We start from the raw sequence: 22,538 nt of genomic DNA, 5'->3' as shown, positions 1-22,538 counted from the left end.
GGTGTATAAAACTCTAACGACACTCTCATTTATGTTTGCTGCTCCCTGAAACAGATATGCTCAAAACTTGACATGACCAGCAGTCCGCCAAATCTAGTGTGGGTTCACCGAACAGTACCTAATTTATTAGCAGATAAACACTTCTTTCACCCCACCCTTAAAATCCTGCCTCTAGATGGATCTACATGAAATTAAGAAAACCCAGTGTGGGCTAAACATGTCAAGTCCCAGGCAAATTCTGTTTCAATCCATTAATCAGTGCCAACTAATTTATTAAATGAAAATAATATTGACCCCCTCCTTAACCGTCCCCCAATGGTTCTGCAGAATAACTGGAATGCCTGCACTGGGTGTTACTTGCTAACTGCCTGTCACATTTGAGACAATTTCACAAAACCCTGCTAAAGGTAGAAGAAGCCATTGAGAATGTTAATGCCTTTACTTTGCCCCCCTCACCCCCATCTCAATGGATTGGCACATAACCTGACGTACTAATCAAAAACCAAACCTTTCAAACTTCTACCAAATTTTGTGCATGATTTTGACACCCCCCCTCCACTCTTTTATTTAACTCAAACTCCGCCTTTGTGGATCTGTGCGAACCTAAAAATACTACACGGGTGAACACGCTAAATTCAGCCAAATTTCATGCAGATCCATCAAATGGTGACAAAGTTATTAGTAAATCGAAAATATTTCTGATCACCCCTTTAATTGTGTCTCTCCCTATGGATTTATAAAACTTAGTATACCGTTAAAAAGTGAACCAGATAAGGCTGATTAAACTTCTTCTTTATTCACGGCCTCCACAGCGCCAGCAGAATAACAGGACACTTCAGTTCCTTCTCTCCTCAAGAACAGTCTCATCGCTGTCAACATTCTACAGCAGCCTCCAGGGGTAAGAACGTTCCAAGGGGTAGGACAGGGAGGGGTGGAGGAAGATACCAAGTACACTATAACCTTCAGGTATAAACCACATACCTGAACCAGAGTAGGGTCAGCTAATAGCCCAATCTTAATAGTAGGAATTTAGCAATCTATAATAAGCATCTGAATACATTGTGGATAGAACTTATATAGCAACCTGTAACATGTAAATAAATACCATGGATTATAACACATACCAACACAGGGTATCTTGGTAAACAACTAGCCAAACTTAACACATACTAATTAAACTGCACCCAAGTTATAAGCAATGAAAATGTTACCGACCTCCATCTGCACAAAGCTTGGCATACCAGTGGAAAACTAATCGTTCCTAGCTTCCGGCAAATGTAATCACACAATCAGTGGCGGTTCCTTTAAATGGGCTACGGGTTTTGCCCCTTCTCATTTCCTGACGTCTTTTTTGAATCCTTTCTATTCTCCCCTGAAATGCTAGCAGCATTGTCACTCATTGAAGAGATCAGGCCCTTTTTTTCAGACGCATGCGCTAGTGCATTTTTGGCTGGGTTTACCTTGCTTGAGCCCTGGCCCTCTAAAGCCTGCTTGTTATGCGTAAGACTGTGTGTCAAACAGCGAAGATGCACACCACCTGTTCCCATCTCATCACAATAAAAAATAAAAAAATAAACGAACTGGTCTGATATATGGTTCCTAAATAGTGTCAATTAAATGCCTTTATATGGATATACCTAGAGAAGTTTATGTTTGGTTTTGCTGCTAGTATCCTTCCCTGGATTCTTCTCTACATTACTTCAGGGATCCTCTTTTGTTTGTGAGTACTTCCCATCTCATCACAGGGCAGGGTGATATCAGCGAGACTTACAGGGCCCGATTCACAGAACTAACTTAAGACAAAATCCTAACTTAAGTCTGTCTTAAGTCTGTCTTAAGGCTGTCTTAAGACAAACTTAAGACAAAATCCTAACTTCCCGGAATACCAAAAGTTGTAAGTTTAGGATTTTGTCTTAAGTTAGTTCTGTGAATCGGACTCACAGATCCCATCTGTCCCTGTGAGGAAATGTGGAAGGGCAGGGTTCGAGAGAGGGATTCGATATTTGCATTGAGTCATCACAGTTAGCCTCAGCAGTGCGCGCCGCTCTCCAAGAACTCACTGCCTTCCCCCTTTACAGTTATTGGGTTTTTGTGCTTCAACACTAACGTTGTGCTTCTTAAAGGTTAGAATCATGATTTGATGGTTTGACCGCAAAAGGTTGACCATCTTTGAAGTGCTGCTTTGGAACAGACTAATGTATGTATCAGAACTTAATATTCATAAAATAGTGCAAGATTTGAAAAGATTTTGAAATCTTACAAGTATAAAAATGGTTTTATTTGATTTTATAAAACCATAAAAGGGTGGAACATACCACCATGGAATATACAATGTAACACAGTAAACGAGATTAAAAATTTCACCAAATCATTTTTTATAAATAGTAAAGTCATTAATTCCAAGGTCCAAAATCTTTTTAAAAAGATACCTCGAACAGAGGTATTAAAAATAGAGTTGTATATATGTCTATGCCTCCTGCTTCTGGTAAAGTTATTGTGCCAAAGAGGGGAAAAGGAGAGAATAAAGCTGTTTAAAAGTTTCTTGGAGGACTCAGCCCGACTGCAGGATGGAATACTGGTCATCTGCCATTCTTGTCAAATTCTTTGATCACTGAGTCCTTCTTACAAAGATAGTCAAATGCATCTGGGCTACGAAAAACACTTGCTCATGGGGCCATATGTATCATAGTTCCGTTTTGCGATTTCTAAATAGCGATTTTTAAGGAATCGCTATTTAAAAATCGCAAAATGGTATGTATGTAGAAATCTGCTTCTTTTTAGCGATTTCTTAAAATTCCTTAATTGCGATTAGCAAATTGCTAATCGCAATTAAGGAATAATTTCCCATTCATTTCTATGGGCCAGGAGGCCCATAGGAATGAAGGGGAAATGTGCGATTAGCAATTAGCTAATCGTAAATTGAGAATATTTTCAAGGGTGCAGGGGTGTCCAAAGGACACCCAGCTGCACCCCTGAAAATGACATGTGTGCGCATATGGCGCACATACATGTCCTAAGGGCATGTATGAGCGTCACATGGCACCTTTTGTTTTAAAAAAAATGTTTTTTGAAAGGAATTCGCAACTTGCCACCAACTTGAAGTTGGTGGTAATTTGCGATTCCTTAGGGACAATTAGCAATATTTTATTGCATGATACATTGCATTTAAGGAATCGCAAATTGTGCGATTCTTTAAATGCAATCGCAAAATAAGGAATCGCAAATTGTACGATTCCTTATTTTGAACCACATTTACTTAATACATACCATATTGAGAATTCGCATTCGCAAAGGCCGAAATTCTGCAAATTTCGACCTTTGCGAATGCGAATTTCAATGATACATATGGCCCTTAGTGAGAGAAGTTTCAAGTATGTCTCCTTTGTTTTTCTCAAACATTGTCAATGCATTCACGGCCTCTACAGGGCACAGGTTCGATCATTCCAAGGTTTGCAGTGAGCCATCCTGTTTCAATTATCATGTTTATTAGGCCAGGAGATTTGTTCAAATGGCTCAGGCTCAATTTGGCACTTTTGTTCTTAAGCATCACGGAGCTAAAGTGCCTTAACACGTGAAAACACAAATTTGACATATATGATCCGGTTAAGGGGAGGTCAGACTTTAAGGGGGCTGGTTATATTCGGTAATGCTTTAAAACGGACATTGAAACAGGTACTTATAGGGCCCTTTATTAATGTCCTTAATTGTAATGGCAAAAACATACTGATCGATTAATGAATAATGAATGCACAAAAAATGTTTGTTAATTTATATCAGCTATTTAGTTTCTATTTATAGTTCACATGTTTTACTTAATATTTCATTCTCTAAGGGCCATATGTATCAAGCTATTTAGCATTCGCATATGTATCATAGTACCGTTTAGCGAATTCCAAATAGCGAATTTTAAGGAATCGCTATTTGGAATTCGCAAAACGGTATGTATGTGCAAAATCGCTTTTTTATAGCGATTCCTTAACATTCCTAATTTGCGATTAGCACATTGCTAATCGCAAATTACCCATTCATTTCTATGGGCCAGGAGGCCCATAGGAATGAAGGGGCAATTTGCGATTAGCAATTAGCTAATCGCAAATTAGGAATTTTTGCAAGGGTGCAGGGGTGTCTCAAGAACACCCTGCTGCACCCCTGAAAAGACATTTGGGGGCATATGGCGCACATACATGCCCTAAGGGCATGTATGGGCGTCATATGGCACCTTTGGTTTGTTTCAAAAATGCATAATTAAAAGAATTCGCAACTTACCACCAACTAGAAGTTGGTGGTAATTTGCGAATCCTTAATGGCATTTTTTGCATTTTTTTTCTTTGATACATTGCATTTAAGGAATAGCAATATTTGCGATTCCTTAAGTGCAATCGCAAAATAAGGAATAGCAAAATTTGCGATTCCTTATTTTGATGCAAAAATGTTTGATACATACCATTTAGGTATTTAGCATTCGCAAAGGCCGAAATTCGCAGAATTTCGGCCTTTGCAAATGCTAAATAGCTTGATACATATGGCCCTTAGCTATTTCTAGAATGTTGCGTTTCTTTATTGTTTTTTACGTAACCTATTGCACTTATATCGTGCATACTTTGAGGTGAGTCCCCTCCAGTTGTTTGTAGCTGACCCCTATTGGGAGCACTGGACTTGGTGGTGGAGGCTGCTGGAGTTTCGCACAGTGCCGTGGTGTGTCAAAACGCTGTTCAGAGTGCATTGTCATCCTCTCTGCAGACAGCACAGAGCAAGGGTCAGGCATTCCAGTAGCAATTGTGATTCTGTGCAAATGTGTGTGAAAAAGATATAAAGCTGTCGAAAAATGTGCAAGATGAAAGTAAAAGAAAATGCAGGGCTTACAGGGGAGTGAGTGAGTGATGAGTGAGTGAGTGAGTGCGTTGTGTGGTGTGGGTAAAGTGAAGGAGGTGGGAAGGAGTGCATTGCAGGAGAGAGTGCAATAAAAGCGATGGAAAGTAAAAGGATGAGGCATGAGATATGTCTATCAGAGAGATATATAGAGAAAAATGGCACACATGTACAACATAAAGGGCCTGATTACGAGTTTGGTGGATGGGATACTCCATCACAAACATGATCGATATCCCGGCCGCCGTATTACGGGTACCATTGGATATAATGGAACTCGTAACGTGGCGGACGGGATAGCTGTCTACCAGAGTCGTAATCAGGAGCATAGTGAAAACAACCAGAGTATTGATGCCAATATGAAGATCCTATCCCTTTGACGGATGTATGTCATCACAACGCATGCTTTTACTCCGCATGCCATTACAACGCAGTTTTTACAATGCGACTTGCATTTGGGCGGCGCTAGATAGTGGAATAGTTCAATTTTCTATTCCAACTCCAGTCCCCGTGGATAGTAGGGAAGGTGTTGGATAGAAAATTAAACTATTCCCTATGTTGTAACAACTTGCGTTGTAATAGCTGCGTCGCAATGGTAGTGCGGAGTAAAAGTTGCATTGTAAAGGATGTTTCCCCCCTTGGACAGGCCTCAGGAATGCAGGAAAATGGGGAAACCAACGCATTTTCCTATTGGCGTCTTTGGAGCTAACATGGTGTCTTTCAAAAGCATCAATATTTTCTACATGTATCTATTCATTCAATCACTTGGACTCGCTTGCCTTGCTCGCCTGCTCCTTGTAAAGTCAGACAGGCGTTTACACCCCACCATTTATACATTTCACCAGTTGCCACTGCACACAGTGCCAAACATAGTAGCAAATGAACACTTTGTTGCCCTTGTCCTTTTTAATTGTCCCCCCACCCCCTATTTATGGATATGCAGACACTGGCAAACACTGATAGTAATCTGAACGTACTAAACGTCTGCTAAATTTCAGACATTTATGTCCAAGGGTGCCAGCTTTTAGGCAAATTAGCAAATGCTTTTACACAAGATATACTAAAGGGTTAAGACTTCCAATCCCACACAGCACCTGTTTTAAATATGATATCTCAAAAATTATCCAACAGATTTACAACAAATTAAAAAAGAATACGCTTTCTGAGTAAAGTTGTACATTCATGCCAATTTTGGTGGGAAGCCATTCAGTGCTTTTAACTCTTTCAGCAAAATGTCCAATGAAAGTTACAATATGAAATAGTATACGTTTTCACACCTCCCCCTTTACTTTTTTTTTTTTGCAGTGGACAGATCTTCAAAAAACGTCACATGCCGAAACTTAATTGACTACGTAGAGTGCCACGTTTTGTACAAATTCATCCATGAGGTGAAAAGCTAAAGGCAAACAAATAATGGGGCATATTACCAAGGCGGGCGATATGTGATTATCGCTGCTTTAGCGGCCGTTTTCGGCCGCTAAGAGGCGATAATTCTATCGCCCTATTAGCAAGCTGTGGCTAACAGAAGTTAGCGACAGCTTGTAGGCGATAGCGAGCGTTTTGGGGCCCGCTTTGCATGTCAGCGATATCTATCGCTAATGACATGCAAAGTGGGCGTACCCAACCTGTTAGCGACTGAAAGCAGTTGCTAATGTCGCTATCGCCTATTAGCAAGGCAGGCGTAGCGATGGAAATATTAGCGCTAAGCGCGAATATCAACAAAAACTAACGCCTGCTCAGACCAGTTCTTAGCCTTTATATCCAATGGGAGGTGGATATAATGGCTAAGACCTTGTTAGCGATAATGCATGAATATCGCTGTATTCTCAGCGATATTTACGGATTTCACCGCTATCGTCGGAAATATTATCGCTTTTGAGATAAAAGTTGCTAATAGCACGTTATCTCAGCGATAATATCCGGCGATGCGCGGCGATAGAAAAATTGCTGCAAAGCCTACTTAGCGATAAATATCTCTAGTTGTTGGTAATATGCCCCAATGCCTTTTCAATGGAAACATCATCTCAACCATAACTACATAGTGGCTATTGCCACTATATTGTGTATTATACATAACATACATACATACATAGATATATGCACACACACGCACACACACATACACACACCACTCACACTGGAAGCAAGAAACCCGGTCTACTCTTCTATAATTAAAGCCGGAATGCTGTGGGAATAAATTGAATAAAAATTCCGACAACGCTCTCTCTTCGTATGACAATTTCAAGCCATTTGCGGCATTTGCATATTTTATTAAATGCCACAAGCAAATGCTTTTACATTAGCTGTACAGTTATTACACATTACAGGCCTTGAACACCGCATCTTCCTGCACTAGTGTAGATAACATTCCCCTGACATTCACAAAGCAATACAGGCCTGCTGCTGCAATGTTAATTTTTTATCAAGTGTGGAGTGTATTCAGGTTCACAGCTTTTGTGGCTGGCCTATTCAGAGAGGGCTTTGAAGAGGGTTGTAAGGAAGAAGTCAAATGCTGAAGCAGGAAGAAAGGTAAAATAGCAGATCTTCTGTCAATTTGGGTGTTAGAACCTTTGGGGAAGATCTATTAACTTTAATTAATTTTTGAAATTATGGCTCAGCGCACATCATCTTGCTGTGCCACGCTGTGCCATAGGAATAAGGGCATATATGCACCAGATTTATCCAATACTGGGCATTCGTGTCCTTTGCCCCTGTGCTGGCACCGTTTTGTCAGCCTTGCACCATGGTGCAAGGGGGCCTGTGTTGTACTTAAGATTGTTTTTGTGCAGGAAGGAGCAACTTTCTGCAGAATGCAGAACACATGTAAAGAGGAAAAAACGAGGCGCAATAAAGATATTTCTCCTCGTTGCCCCTCCTCTGGGGAGGCATAGGATTTTTGCGCATCCCCAAGTTTACAAAGTCTTGTAAATCCAAGAATGCTTCAAAATCCATAGGAGTTGCGTGGGAACACCCACCGCAACGCACATGGAATTCCTACCCAGGGCAGAGTAGCGCAATGCAGCGACTTGCACTGCGTTGCGCTACTCCAGATTTAAGAGGTCACTCAAAGCCATGCAAAGTGGTTTTGTGTAGCTTCATAAATCTGACATGGAGCCTTGCATCATGCATGTACCACTACGCATGGTGCAAACGTGATGCAAGGCTCTCGTAAATATGCCCTGCAGTGTTTTCCTCTTCCCTCTGTTGGTGCACTTTAGTCTGTCATGCGCCAACACACACATCCTAAGGTGCAAGGGTGCGTGCGTTTTAGGAAGCATGGGTTTTGTACTGAAAGGGGTTCCTTGCAGAAGATTGCTTGCATACTTTTGCAGCTTTGAAGTGTGCTGCTCAGTGCACCACACATGCAAAGTTAAAACATTTGGAGAGTTTTAAAACTTGCTCCACAGTCGCGCCTGCCTCGAGGAGGCATATGTTTTTGGCACAAATCCTTGTCAATCAATGTTAGTAGATAGGGATTTGCATCAAAACCTGTGGGTACTAGCATGGGAATGCCAAAGTACCGCCCACGGAACTCGCCCTTGATGGACGCAAAGTAGAGCTAAGACTTTACACCCTTTACCCTGCCCCTCTGTGCTACACCCTTCCAGTCAGAAGTGACCCTTCCCAAGAGAGTCGGAAACCGAGTGTGAAGACACCCCAAGTACCCCCTACTCTCTGGTTCCACTTTCCACCTGACGTACGGCTAATGTGGCTGCTCTGCGACTTACAGAAAGTAGAGCTAAGACTTTACACCCTTTACCCTACCCCTCTGTGCTACACCCTTCCAGCCAGAAGTGACCCTTCCCAAGAGAGTCGGAAACCGAGTGCGAAGACACCCCAAGTACCCCCTACTCTCTGGTTCCACTTTCCACCTGACGCAAGGCTAATGCGGCTGCTCTGCGACTTACAGGGGACGCTTGCCATTAAATGGCATCGTCCGCCTTCTTAGTCCAGTCAAGTTAACAAAAGGCCCTTGTTCACTGACATCAAGTAACAAAAAATGTCTAACAAGGATTATATTATGCACCCCTTGCCCACCTGCCGCCCCTCCTATTTGCTTTTGAGGCAAAGGTTACATAATGGCAACTACAGAAGATAAACAGGGTTTTAGAGCCCTCTTTATTTTTAATCCTTTAAAGCAGGCGTAACAAGGACAGTGACAGGGGAAACAAAGGGAAAGCCAGGAGTAGCAGGTGTCAACAACTGCTTGCCCTAGTTGTTATTCACAAACTAATTATGATATTCTTAAATGTTTTTTTATGGAAGCCATGTTCTCTTACTTCTGGCTTTGTTGTGTGAGCCATGTTATCTTACTCGTAGTTTTGTTTTGTGAGCCATGTTGTCTAACTTCTGGCTTTGTTGGGGCCTAAAACCTGTGTGGGCCATGTTGTCTACCACCTGGCTTTGTTGTGGCCTATAACTTGTGTGAGTCATGTTGCTTTACTCCTGACTTTGTTGGGGCCTATTACTTATGTGAGCCATGTTGCCTTACTCCTGGCTTTGTTGGGGACTATAACTTGTGTGAGCCATGTTGCCTTACTCCTGGATTTGTTGGGGACTATACATTGTGTGAGCCATGTTGTCTTACCCCTGGATTTGTTGTGGCCTATAACTTGTGGGGGGCATGTTGTTTTACTCCTGGCTTTGTTGGGGCCTATAACTTGTGTGAGCCATGTTGCCCTACTCCTGGATTTGTTGGGGACTATAAATTGTGTGAGCCATGTTGTCTTACTCCTGGATTTGTTGTGGCCTATAACTTGTGGGGGCCATGTTGCTTTATTCCTGGCTTTGTTGGGGCCTATAACTTGTGTGAGCCATGTTGCCTTACTCCCGTTTTTGTAGTGGCCTATAACTTGTGAGAGCCATGTTGCTTTACTCCTGGCTTTGTTGGGGCCTATTACATATGTGCGCCATGTTGCCTTACTCCTCGCTTTGTTGGGGACTATAACTTGTGTGAGCCATGTTGTCTTACTCCTGGCTTTGTTGGGCCTATAGATTGTGTGAGCCGTGTTGTCTAACTTCTGGCTTTGTTGGGGCCTACAACCTGTGTGGGCCATGTTGTCTAGCACCTGGCTTTGTTGTGGCCTATAACTTGTGTGAGTCATGTTGCTTTACTCCTGACTTTGTTGGGGCCTATTACTTATGTGCGCCATGTTGCCTTACTCCTGGCTTTGTTGGGGACTATAACTTGTGTGAGCCATGTTGCCTTACTCCTGGATTTGTTGGGGACTATACATTGTGTGAGCCATGTTGTCTTACCCCTGGATTTGTTGTGGCCTATAACTTGTGGGGGCCATGTTGTTTTACTCCTGGTTTTGTTGGGGCCTATAACTTGTGTGAGCCATGTTGCCCTACTCCTGGATTTGTTGGGGACTATAAATTGTGTGAGCCATGTTGTCTTACTCCTGGATTTGTTGTGGCCTATAACTTGTGGGGGCCATGTTGCTTTACTCCTAGCTTTGTTGGGGCCTATAACTTGTGTGAGCCATGTTGCCTTACTCCCGTTTTTGTAGTGGCCTATAACTTGTGAGAGCCATGTTGCTTTACTCCTGGCTTTGTTGGGGCCTATTACTTATGTGCGCCATGTTGCCTTACTCCTCGCTTTGTTGGGGACTATAACTTGTGTGAGCCATGTCACCTTACTCATGGCTTTGTTGGGGACTATAAATTGTGTGAGCCATGCTGTCTTACTCCTGGCTTTGTTGGGGACTATAACTTGTGTTAGCAATGTTGCTTTACTCCTGGATTTGTTGGGGACTATAACTTGTGTGAGCCATGTTGCCTTACTCCTGGATTTGTTGGGGACTATAAATTGTGTGAGACATGTTGTCTTACTCCTGGATTTGTTGTGGCCTACAACTTGTGGGGGCCATGTTGCATTACTCCTGGCTTTGTTGGGTCCTATATTTTGTGTGAGCCATGTTGCCCTACTCATGGTTTTGTTGGGGACTATAAATTGTGTGAGCCATGTTGTCTTACTCCTGGATTTGTTGTGGCCTATAACTTGTGGGGGCCATGTTGCTTTACTCCTGGCTTTGTTAGGGCCTATAACTTGTGTGAGCCATGTTGCCTTACTCCCGTTTTTGTAGTGGCCTATAACTTGTGAGAGCCATGTTGCTTTACTCCTGGCTTTGTTGGGACCTATTACTTGTCAGAGCCATGTTGCTTTACTCCTGGCTTTGTTGGGGTCTATAACTTGTGTGAGCCATGTTGTTTTACTCCGGGCTTTGTTGGGGTCTATAACTTGTGTGAGCCATGTTGCCTTACTCCTGGCTTTGTTGGGACCTATACCTTGTGGGAGCCATGTTGCTTTACGCCTGGCTTTGTTGGGACCTCTAACTTGTGAGAGCCATGTTGCCTTACTCCCGTTTTTGTTGTGGCCTATAACTTGTGTGAGCCATGTTGCCTTACTCCCGTTTTTTTAGTGGCCTATAACTTGTGAGAGCCATGTTGCTTTACTCCTGGCTTTGTTGGGACCTATTACTTGTGAGAGCCATGCTGCTTTACTCCTGGGTTTGTTGGGTCTATAACTTGTGTGAGCCATGTTGCTTTACTCCTGGCTTTGTTGGGGTCTATAACTTGTGTGAGCCATGTTGCCTTACTCCTGGCTTTTTTGGGACCTATACCTTGTGAGAGCCATGTTGCTTTACTCCTGGCTTTGTTGGGACCTATAACTTGTGAGAGCCATGTTGCCTTACTCTTGGCTTTGTTGGGGCCTATAACTTGTGAAATCCATGTTGCTTTACTCCTGGCTTTGTTGGGACCTATAACTTGTGAGAGCCATGTTGCTTTACTCCTGGCTTTGTCGGCGACCTATAACTTGTGAGAGCTATGTTGCCTTACTCCTTGGTTTGTTGGGGCCTATAACTTGTGAGAGCCATGTTGCTTTACTCCTGGCTTTGTTGGGACCTATAGCTTGTGAGAGCCATGTTGCTTTACTCCTGACTTTGTTAGGACCTATAACTTGTGAGAGCCATGTTGCCTTCCTCCCGTTTTTCTTGTGGCCTTTAACTTGTGTGAGCCATGTTGTCTTACTCCTGGCTTTGTTGAGGCCTATAACTTGTGTGAGCCATGTTGCCTTACTCCTGGCTTTATTGGGGGTCTATAACTTGTGTGAGACATGTTGCTGTACTCCTGGCTTTGTTGGGACCTATACCTTGTGTGAGCCATGTTGCTTTACTCCTAGCTTTGTTGGGACCTATAACTTGTGAGAGCCATGTTGCCTTACTCCCGTTTTTGTTGTGGCCTATAACTTGTGTGAGCCATGTTGCCTTACTCCTGGCTTTGTGGGGGCCTATAACTTGTGTGAGCCATGTTGCCCTACTCCTGGCTTTGTTGGGACCTATAACTTGTGAGAGCCTTGTTGCTTTACTCCTGGCTTTTTTGGGACCTATAACTTGTGAGAGCCATGTTGCCTTACTCCTGGCTTTGTTGGGGCCTATAACTTGTGAGAGCCATGTTGCTTTACTCCTGGCTTTGTTGGGACCTATAACTAGTGAGAGCCATGTTGCTTTACTCCTGGCTTTGTTGGGACCTACAACTTGTGAGAGCCATCTTGCCTTACTCCCATTTTTGTTGTGGCCTATAACTTGTGTGAGCCATGTTGACTTACTCCTGGCTTTGTTGAGGCCTATAACTTGTGTGAGCCATGTTGCTTTACTCCTGGCTTTGTTGGGGTCTATAACTTGTGTGAGCCATATTGCCCTACTCCTGGCTTTGTTGTGGCCTATAACTTCTGTGAGCCATGTTGCCTTACTCCCGTTTTTGTTGTGGCCTATAACTTGTGTGAGCCATGTTGTCTTACCCCTGGATTTGTTGTGGCCTATAACTTGTGGGGGCCATGTTGTTTTACTCCTGGCTTTGTTGGGGCCTATAACTTGTGTGAGCCATGTTGCCCTACTCCTGGATTTGTTGGGGACTATAAATTGTGTGAGCCATGTTGTCTTACTCCTGGATTTGTTGTGGCCTATAACTTGTGGGGGCCATGTTGCTTTACTCCTAGCTTTGTTGGGGCCTATAACTTGTGTGAGTCATGTTGCCTTACTCCCGTTTTTGTAGTGGCCTATAACTTGTGAGAGCCATGTTGCTTTACTCCTGGCTTTTTTGGGGCCTATTACTTATGTGCGCCATGTTGCCTTACTCCTCGCTTTGTTGGGGACTACAACTTGTGTGAGCCATGTCACCTTACTCATGGCTTTGTTGGGGACTATAAATTGTGTGAGCCATGCTGTCTTACTCCTGGCTTTGTTGGGGACTATAACTTGTGTTAGCAATGTTGCTTTACTCCTGGATTTGTTGGGGACTATAACTTGTGTGAGCCATGTTGCCTTACTCCTGGATTTGTTGGGGACTATAAATTGTGTGAGACATGTTGTCTTACTCCTGGATTTGTTGTGGCCTACAACTTGTGGGGGCCATGTTGCATTACTCCTGGCTTTGTTGGGTCCTATATTTTGTGTGAGCCATGTTGCCCTACTCATGGTTTTGTTGGGGACTATAAATTGTGTGAGCCATGTTGTCTTACTCCTGGATTTGTTGTGGCCTATAACTTGTGGGGGCCATGTTGCTTTACTCCTGGCTTTGTTAGGGCCTATAACTTGTGTGAGCCATGTTGCCTTACTCCTGGCTTTGTTGGGACCTATACCTTGTGGGAGCCATGTTGCTTTACGCCTGGCTTTGTTGGGACCTATAACTTGTGAGAGCCATGTTGCCTTACTCCCGTTTTTGTTGTGGCCTATAACTTGTGTGAGCCATGTTGCCTTACTCCCGTTTTTTTAGTGGCCTATAACTTGTGAGAGCCATGTTGCTTTACTTCTGGCTTTTTTGGGACCTATTACTTGTGAGAGCCATGCTGCTTTACTCCTGGGTTTGTTGGGTCTATAACTTGTGTGAGCCATGTTGCTTTACTCCTGGCTTTGTTGGGGTCTATAACTTGTGTGAGCCATGTTGCCTTACTCCTGGCTTTTTTGGGACCTATACCTTGTGAGAGCCATGTTGCTTTACTCCTGGCTTTGTTGGGACCTATAACTTGTGAGAGCCATGTTGCCTTACTCTTGGCTTTGTTGGGGCCTATAACTTGTGAAATCCATGTTGCTTTACTCCTGGCTTTGTTGGGACCTATAACTTGTGAGAGCCATGTTGCTTTACTCCTGGCTTTGTCGGCGACCTATAACTTGTGAGAGCTATGTTGCCTTACTCCTTGGTTTGTTGGGCCCTATAACTTGTGAGAGCCATGTTGCTTTACTCCTGGCTTTGTTGGGACCTATAGCTTGTGAGAGCCATGTTGCTTTACTCCTGACTTTGTTAGGACCTATAACTTGTGAGAGCCATGTTGCCTTCCTCCCGTTTTTCTTGTGGCCTTTAACTTGTGTGAGCCATGTTGTCTTACTCCTGGCTTTGTTGAGGCCTATAACTTGTGTGAGCCATGTTGCCTTACTCCTGGCTTTATTGGGGGTCTATAACTTGTGTGAGACATGTTGCTGTACTCCTGGCTTTGTTGGGACCTATACCTTGTGTGAGCCATGTTGCTTTACTCCTAGCTTTGTTGGGACCTATAACTTGTGAGAGCCATGTTGCCTTACTCCCGTTTATGTTGTGGCCTATAACTTGTGTGAGCCATGTTGCCTTACTCCTGGCTTTGTGGGGGCCTATAACTTGTGTGAGCCATGTTGCCCTACTCCTGGCTTTGTTGGGACCTATAACTTGTGAGAGCCTTGTTGCTTTACTCCTGGCTTTTTTGGGACCTATAACTTGTGAGAGCCTTGTTGCCTTACTCCTGGCTTTGTTGGGGCCTATAACTTGTGAGAGCCATGTTGCTTTACTCCTGGCTTTGTTGGGACCTATAACTAGTGAGAGCCATGTTGCTTTACTCCTGGCTTTGTTGGGACCTACAACTTGTGAGAGCCATCTTGCCTTACTCCCATTTTTGTTGTGGCCTATAACTTGTGTGAGCCATGTTGCCCTACTCCTGGATTTGTTGGGGACTATAAATTGTGTGAGCCATGTTGTCTTACTCCTGGATTTGTTGTGGCCTATAACTTGTGGGGGCCATGTTGCTTTACTCCTAGCTTTGTTGGGGCCTATAACTTGTGTGAGCCATGTTGCCTTACTCCCGTTTTTGTAGTGGCCTATAACTTGTGAGAGCCATGTTGCTTTACTCCTGGCTTTGTTGGGGCCTATTACTTATGTGCGCCATGTTGCCTTACTCCTCGCTTTGTTGGGGACTATAACTTGTGTGAGCCATGTCACCTTACTCATGGCTTTGTTGGGGACTATAAATTGTGTGAGCCATGCTGTCTTACTCCTGGCTTTGTTGGGGACTATAACTTGTTAGCAATGTTGCTTTACTCCTGGATTTGTTGGGGACTATAACTTGTGTGAGCCATGTTGCCTTACTCCTGGATTTGTTGGGGACTATAAATTGTGTGAGACATGTTGTCTTACTCCTGGATTTGTTGTGGCCTACATCTTGTGGGGGCCATGTTGCATTACTCCTGGCTTTGTTGGGTCCTATATTTTGTGTGAGCCATGTTGCCCTACTCATGGTTTTGTTGGGGACTATAAATTGTGTGAGCCATGTTGTCTTACTCCTGGATTTGTTGTGGCCTATAACTTGTGGGGGCCATGTTGCTTTACTCCTGGCTTTGTTAGGGCCTATAACTTGTGTGAGCCATGTTGCCTTACTCCCGTTTTTGTAGTGGCCTATAACTTGTGAGAGCCATGTTGCTTTACTCCTGGCTTTGTTGGGACCTATTACTTGTCAGAGCCATGTTGCTTTACTCCTGGCTTTTTTGGGGTCTATAACTTGTGTGAGCCATGTTGTTTTACTCCTGGCTTTGTTGGGGTCTATAACTTGTGTGAGCCATGTTGCCTTACTCCTGGCTTTGTTGGGACCTATACCTTGTGGGAGCCATGTTGCTTTACTCCTGGCTTTGTTGGGACCTATAACTTGTGAGAGCCATGTTGCCTTACTCCCGTTTTTGTTGTGGCCTATAACTTGTGTGAGCCATGTTGCCTTACTCCCGTTTTTTTAGTGGCCTATAACTTGTGAGAGCCATGTTGCTTTACTCCTGGCTTTGTTGGGACCTATTACTTGTGAGAGCCATGCTGCTTTACTCCTGGGTTTGTTGGGTCTATAACTTGTGTGAGCCATGTTGCTTTACTCCTGGCTTTGTTGGGGTCTATAACTTGTGTGAGCCATGTTGCCTTACTCCTGGCTTTTTTGGGACCTATACCTTGTGAGAGCCATGTTGCTTTACTCCTGGCTTTGTTGGGACCTATAACTTGTGAGAGCCATGTTGCCTTACTCTTGGCTTTGTTGGGGCCTATAACTTGTGAAATCCATGTTGCTTTACTCCTGGCTTTGTTGGGACCTATAACTTGTGAGAGCCATGTTGCTTTACTCCTGGCTTTGTTGGGACCTATAGCTTGTGAGAGCCATGTTGCTTTACTCCTGACTTTGTTAGGACCTATAACTTGTGAGAGCCATGTTGCCTTCCTCCCGTTTTTCTTGTGGCCTTTAACTTGTGTGAGTCATGTTGTCTTACTCCTGGCTTTGTTGAGGCCTATAACTTGTGTGAGCCATGTTGCCTTACTCCTGGCTTTATTGGGGGTCTATAACTTGTGTGAGACATGTTGCTGTACTCCTGGCTTTGTTGGGACCTATACCTTGTGTGAGCCATGTTGCTTTACTCCTAGCTTTGTTGGGACCTATAACTTGTGAGAGCCATGTTGCCTTACTCCCGTTTTTGTTGTGGCCTATAACTTGTGTGAGCCATGTTGCCTTACTCCTGGCTTTGTGGGGGCCTATAACTTGTGTGAGCCATGTTGCCCTACTCCTGGCTTTGTTGGGACCTATAACTTGTGAGAGCCTTGTTGCTTTACTCCTGGCTTTTTTTGGGACCTATAACTTGTGAGAGCCATGTTGCCTTACTCCTGGCTTTGTTGGGGCCTATAACTTGTGAGAGCCATGTTGCTTTACTCCTGGCTTTGTTGGGACCTATAACTAGTGAGAGCCATGTTGCTTTACTCCTGGCTTTGTTGGGACCTACAACTTGTGAGAGCCATGTTGCCTTACTCCCATTTTTGTTGTGGCCTATAACTTGTGTGAGCCATGTTGACTTACTCCTGGCTTTGTTGAGGCCTATAACTTGTGTGAGCCATGTTGCTTTACTCCTGGCTTTGTTGGGGTCTATAACTTGTGTGAGCCATATTGCCTTACTCCTGGCTTTGTTGTGGCCTATAACTTCTGTGAGCCATGTTGCCTTACTCCCGTTTTTGTTGTGACCTATAACTGATCCTCCAGTACGAATAAAAACATGATTTTTTAATTATGCCCTATAGAAGAACGACTCCAAAATTTTCAATTAAGCACAATTTGGACCCCAGACCTGAGTGGAAGTCTCTTCTTCGCTATTCAGTCTGTTTTGTTCTTTATTAGGTGCAGCTCAGCACCTTTTTAAAATGCCTTTCTGGATTGTTTTGAACCACACCCCCTCCCTGGTGACCAGGGATGATGTTTATGGGCTCTGTGAGTCTGTTCTAAGTTGCTGACGTGGGGATATGATTTGTCCTTCCTGTCGTATCCTCTCCCTTCCAAAGGGCAGCTGCTGTTCAATGGCAACATTTTTTGTCTCTGGTCCTTTCTGTAAATTGGGACTAGGGTGCATTCTCCATCCAAAGCATGGGGGTGAGTATACGTCTCTGATGGTCCAGGGATGAGCTATCCCAGTGTGGCAGAGGAGCGTGCCCAGTGCTCTGGTTCCAGGGCACCAGAGGGAGATTGCATCTTGGTTAGTTGGCTTGTAAGCGTTGCAGGATCTTAGCTGCACCAAGTGGGGAGCCCCTGGGCATCTTTACATGCATTGACCCCATTGGGCATCTCTTTGCTCACTCAACATACTCTCCTATGTCTCTCTTCTACTTGAGGGGTGTTGTCCTACCTTCACCCCAGATCTGCATCTGACCACAATTTGGGGCAGAAAGAAAGCATGCCTCTCTTTGCTGTGGTGCATTATTGCCCTAAAATGATTGGCCTATGAGAGACAGGGGTGGGATCTTGGTCAGTGCAAGTGTTTTGCTAGATGAGGGCATGCCAGCCTAGCAGGGGGCTTTGACTTCCAATGATGGCAAGCGGCTAGAAGTCAGCAATATGAATTGTACTGCTTATATTTTGTATGTGATCCCTGGTGGACTAGGGTGAAATGTGGCACAAACACATTTTCAACAAATAAACAAATAATTCTGGCATTAAAAAACATTCTGGCATTGAAAGATTCTTCTTGGTAAGTTGAGGCAGTGTTTGCCTTAAACATTTTTTACCACAGTGTTATAGAAACAGGGGGCTTCATTTATGAGGTTTTTTCGTAGGGCAGCACCGCAGGCCTTTCTGCTGCGCTGCCCTATGGCAAAAGAAAAGGGCAGGAATGGGGCGTATCTATAAGATATGGCGCATTCTTGCCCTTTTCCCATTCGCCGCAGCACAATGGGCTGCCGTACGCCAACGCAGGCAACTTTGCACCACGGTGCAAGGGTGCCGGCCTTGCGGGGATGATTATTTTTGAGCAGGAAGGAAAACCTTCCTGGTGAAAAACAATCACAAGAGGCTTTTTCCTCGTTCTATATGTGCTGCAGAATGCAGCACATATAGAAAAAGGAAAAACGAGGAAATAAAGATATGTCTCCTCATTGTGCCTCCCTTACAGGTCCCCTGAGGAGGAGTACATTTTTGGCACTGCCTCGGACTTGCGATTTCTTGTAAATCTGGGGCAATGTCAAAATGCCATGGATTTTGCTGAGAACACCCCCAGCAACACCCATGGAATGTCCCTTCTACGCAGTTTTCTCAATAAAAGGGGCACATTTATATCAGGCCATGAAAAGCCAAATAAAGGTGGCTTTACATGCCCTTATAAACATGCCATGGCACATTGCGCTACCGGAATGTCAGACAAGCATTTGCAATGCAATCGGTCTCGCCTTTGAGATATTATATGTATTTGGCTATGCAGCACATTATTCCAGTTCCCAGCAGACGTTAAATATTGACAATAAAACAGATGACAGCAGTAGCTATTGTAAGTCACAAACACATATATACAGAATTCAAAGCTGTTTCTTCGTTCTTTAATTCCTGTTCATGGATTCTTCATGAACAGATCTTATGCCAACGCGTGTTTCGTCGCCTCAGTTAATATGTACATGCAACTTTTTCAAGGATTAACTGTCTCCAGTTCCAAATGCTTCCTAGCGTGGTGATAATTCCAACCCACACGATCCTCCGGCGTGGGAAAAGGAATAGCGGATGAGTTTCAACGATCTGGTCTCTTGGTCATCAATATTAGGGTTCAGTCACGTCTTTGCAAATCTGCAAACGATCTATGTCCACACGCCGACTCCTCGAGTACGAGACAATTTCTATGGACTAGAATCTGGAGAATGCTAAAGTGATTCTGGTATTTTACTGACCTCTGCTGGTCGTTTTCTATCAAGAAAGTTAAATAAAGTTAGATGCCAGAAAAAAAAAGAAAGTCCCTCAGCAGAAAGCAATTCTTGTATTTTACTGACTTCTACTGGTCGTTTTATATCAAGACAGTTAGATAGAGGCAGTTGAACAAGCAGAAAGCAATGCTGGTATTCTACTGACCTCTACGGGCCGATTTCTATCAAGACAGTTAAAAAGAGGCAGTTGAACACAAAAAAAGCCCCTCAGCAAAAGCAGACAAGGTCTAGCGCTGATCTCCAGAGTCCACAAAGTACATACATATATAAGTATATACTAAAGTATATACAAGAGATCTCGAATGCTCGACCTAAAAAGTGATGTTCCTGCGGCGTAAAAGTGCCAGTAGGGCCACGTAAATGAGGCCCAGGATTCTGAAGGAGGTAAAGTGTGTTAATACAGTTTGTCTACTTTTGTCTTGCGAAGCTTTATTCTGGTGGTGAAATGTGTGTGTGATGGTGATGTAGTAGCACTTGTTAACATCTGTAAATGTTTAACAAACACAAAGCAACGTAACAATACAGTTAAAGTGCAATAGGGCAGTCAAAAGTCAACACAACAGAACAAATATGGGGCCATATTATCAAGAAAGGGCGATACATTATCTCCGCTTTTATCGGCAGGAAAATGCTGATATAGTGGTGATAATGGGCTTGATAATATGCCCTTGTGAATTCCCATAGAAGCCCAGGTTCTGGTGTTACCCTGGGCTTCTATGGGAATTCACAAGGCCATATTATCAAGCCCCTTATCGCCGCTTTATCGGCAGTTTCCTGCCGATAAAAGCGGTGATAATGTATCGCCCTTTCTTAGTAATATGGCCCATAGTCCAATAAAAACAATATCACGTTGCAATACTTCAACACAAACGCACAACAGCACAAAAACTACCACAGCACCTCACCACCGAAGGACAATGCCATACAACAAATATGCACAATTACTCGTCACACATTTTCACCTCCAGAAGTCTGCTTTCATAATACAGGGTTAAAAGATGTTTTGAATCACACCCCCTCCCTGGTGACCAGGCCCTCCCATGCACAGGAACACATGGCACCATGTTTTGGTACCTTTTCTGTTTGAGCTAGAAACCATTTTTTTCAGGACAAACAGACAGATCAGGCAGCAGATGATGAATTATGTTGCAAATGCGGCAAGTGCATAATTACCCCAAAAAACATGGCGGCCATAATCGCATACTGGCATTGCCCTGGTGATAGCTGTTACCTTTGTTGTCCGCAAAGAGATGCTTCCCTGTCTGCTCTCCTCTCCACAGTGGCATGTGTCACTGATTCCCGCCCCCTGGCACACACACATGGCTGTTTGTGGGGCTCAATAAGAGCAGACTGGTTTAAAAACACAAGTGCCTCTTTCCATTTCAGTGAGCAGTAAAAAAAAAAAACAGCTTCACTTACCATGGTTTTTTTTTAATGCTCCATCTTGGTGCTGAATAACAGATGTTTATAGTTACCCAGCTCAATGGTACTCATTATTTATTTCTCGATTTTTAAACTGTTAAGCTACTTCAAATATGTTATAATTCCATTGAATTTATTTTTTTTACAATTCCTTAAATTCCTAAATTCAGGTTTTGAATATGAGTATACGATCACTACTTCAATCAATGTGACTGACGTCCAATGATCAATGTACTTTCTTTCTTTCTTTCTTTCTTTCTTTCTTTCTTTCATTCTTTTTCTTTCTTTCTTTCTTTTCTTTCTTTCTTTCTTTCTTTCTTTCTTTCTTTCTGTCTTTCTTTCTTTCTCTCTTTCTTTCTTTCTCTTTCTTTCTTTCTTTCTTTCTTTCTTTCTTTCTTTCTTTCTTTCTTTCTTTCTTTCTTTCTTTCTTTCTTTCTTTCTTTCTTTCTTTCTTTCTTTCTGTCTTTCTTTCTTTCTCTCTTTCTTTCTTTCTTTCTTTCTTTCTTTCTTTCTTTCATTCTTTCTTTCTTTCTTTCTTTCTTTCTTTCTTTCTTTCTTTCTTTCTTTCTGTCTTTCTTTCTTTCTTCTTTCTTTCTTTCTTTCTTTCTTTCTTTCATTCTTTCTTTCTTTCTTTCATTCTTTCTTTCTTTCTTTCATTCTTTCTTTCTTTCTTCTTTCTTTCTTTCTTTCTTTCTCTCTTTCTTTCTTTCTTTCTTTCATTCTTTCTTTCTTTCTTTCATTCTTTCTTTCTTTCTTTCTTTCTTTCTGTCTTTCTTTCTTTCTCTCTTTCTTTCTTTCTTTCTTTCTTTCTTTCTTTCTTTCATTCTTTCTTTCTTTCTTTCATTCTTTCTTTCTTTCTTTCTTTCTTTCTTTCTTTCTTTCTTTCTGTCTTTCTCTCTTTCTCTCTTTCTTTCTTTCTTTCTTTCTTTCTTTCTTTCATTCTTTCTTTCTTTCTTTCTTTCTTTCATTCTTTCTTTCTTTCATTCTTTCTTTATTTCTTTCTTTCTTTCATTCTTTCTTTCTTTCATTCTTTCTTTCTTTCTTTCTTTCTTCCTTTCTTTCTTCCTTTCTTTCTTTCTTTCTTTCTTTCTTTCTTTCTTTCTTTCTTCTGTTGCTTTAACCAGGTGGTCTGCATGTCCTGCTAACAGGAGCCTGTATTCTGGGACCTGTCGTTTTGCTATCCAGATTAGGAGTTTGGACTCAGATACTCCTCAGTGCTAGATGTTGTGGGCAAAGCACTCCTTTCCTTTATCCCCAGGCGAGACCGATTGACACTGCCGAATCATGCTGATGTAACCATCAGGTGTCCCTATCTTCCTGATGTCTCATTTATTTTCCCTTCTGGATAATGGAAGGGGAAGTTGGGGTTGGCTGATTGCAAGTATAGCTTGGTGACGTGTGCTTTGGCATATTGTGCTTGTTTTCATGATTGTGTCCTCCGTTCCGATGCTAACACACAGTATCAATTTCAATTTGTAATCTTTATTCGGTTCTTAAAAAGACACCATAAAAGCACAAATACAAAGTACACACAAAATGTTTAAAAACGTCAATGAATTTCCATAAAAAGGTATAATGTTAAAATTATCTGACACTCTAAAAAGACAGGGAGATCATAAATTTAAATGTTCAAGGGGACGAGTGATGTTAGGGGCCAATTTCTCTAGTATTCCTCAGTCTTATTGCTATTCGAATAAAGTTTATGGTACAAAAAAGGGTGTAAGCGTCCTCCGCTTCCTGTAAGAACC

Source organism: Lissotriton vulgaris, chromosome 3_2, assembly GCF_964263255.1.
Source record: "Lissotriton vulgaris chromosome 3_2, aLisVul1.2, whole genome shotgun sequence".
NCBI classification, from domain to species: Eukaryota; Metazoa; Chordata; class Amphibia; order Caudata; family Salamandridae; genus Lissotriton; species Lissotriton vulgaris.
This window is presented reverse-complemented; position numbering follows the sequence as displayed.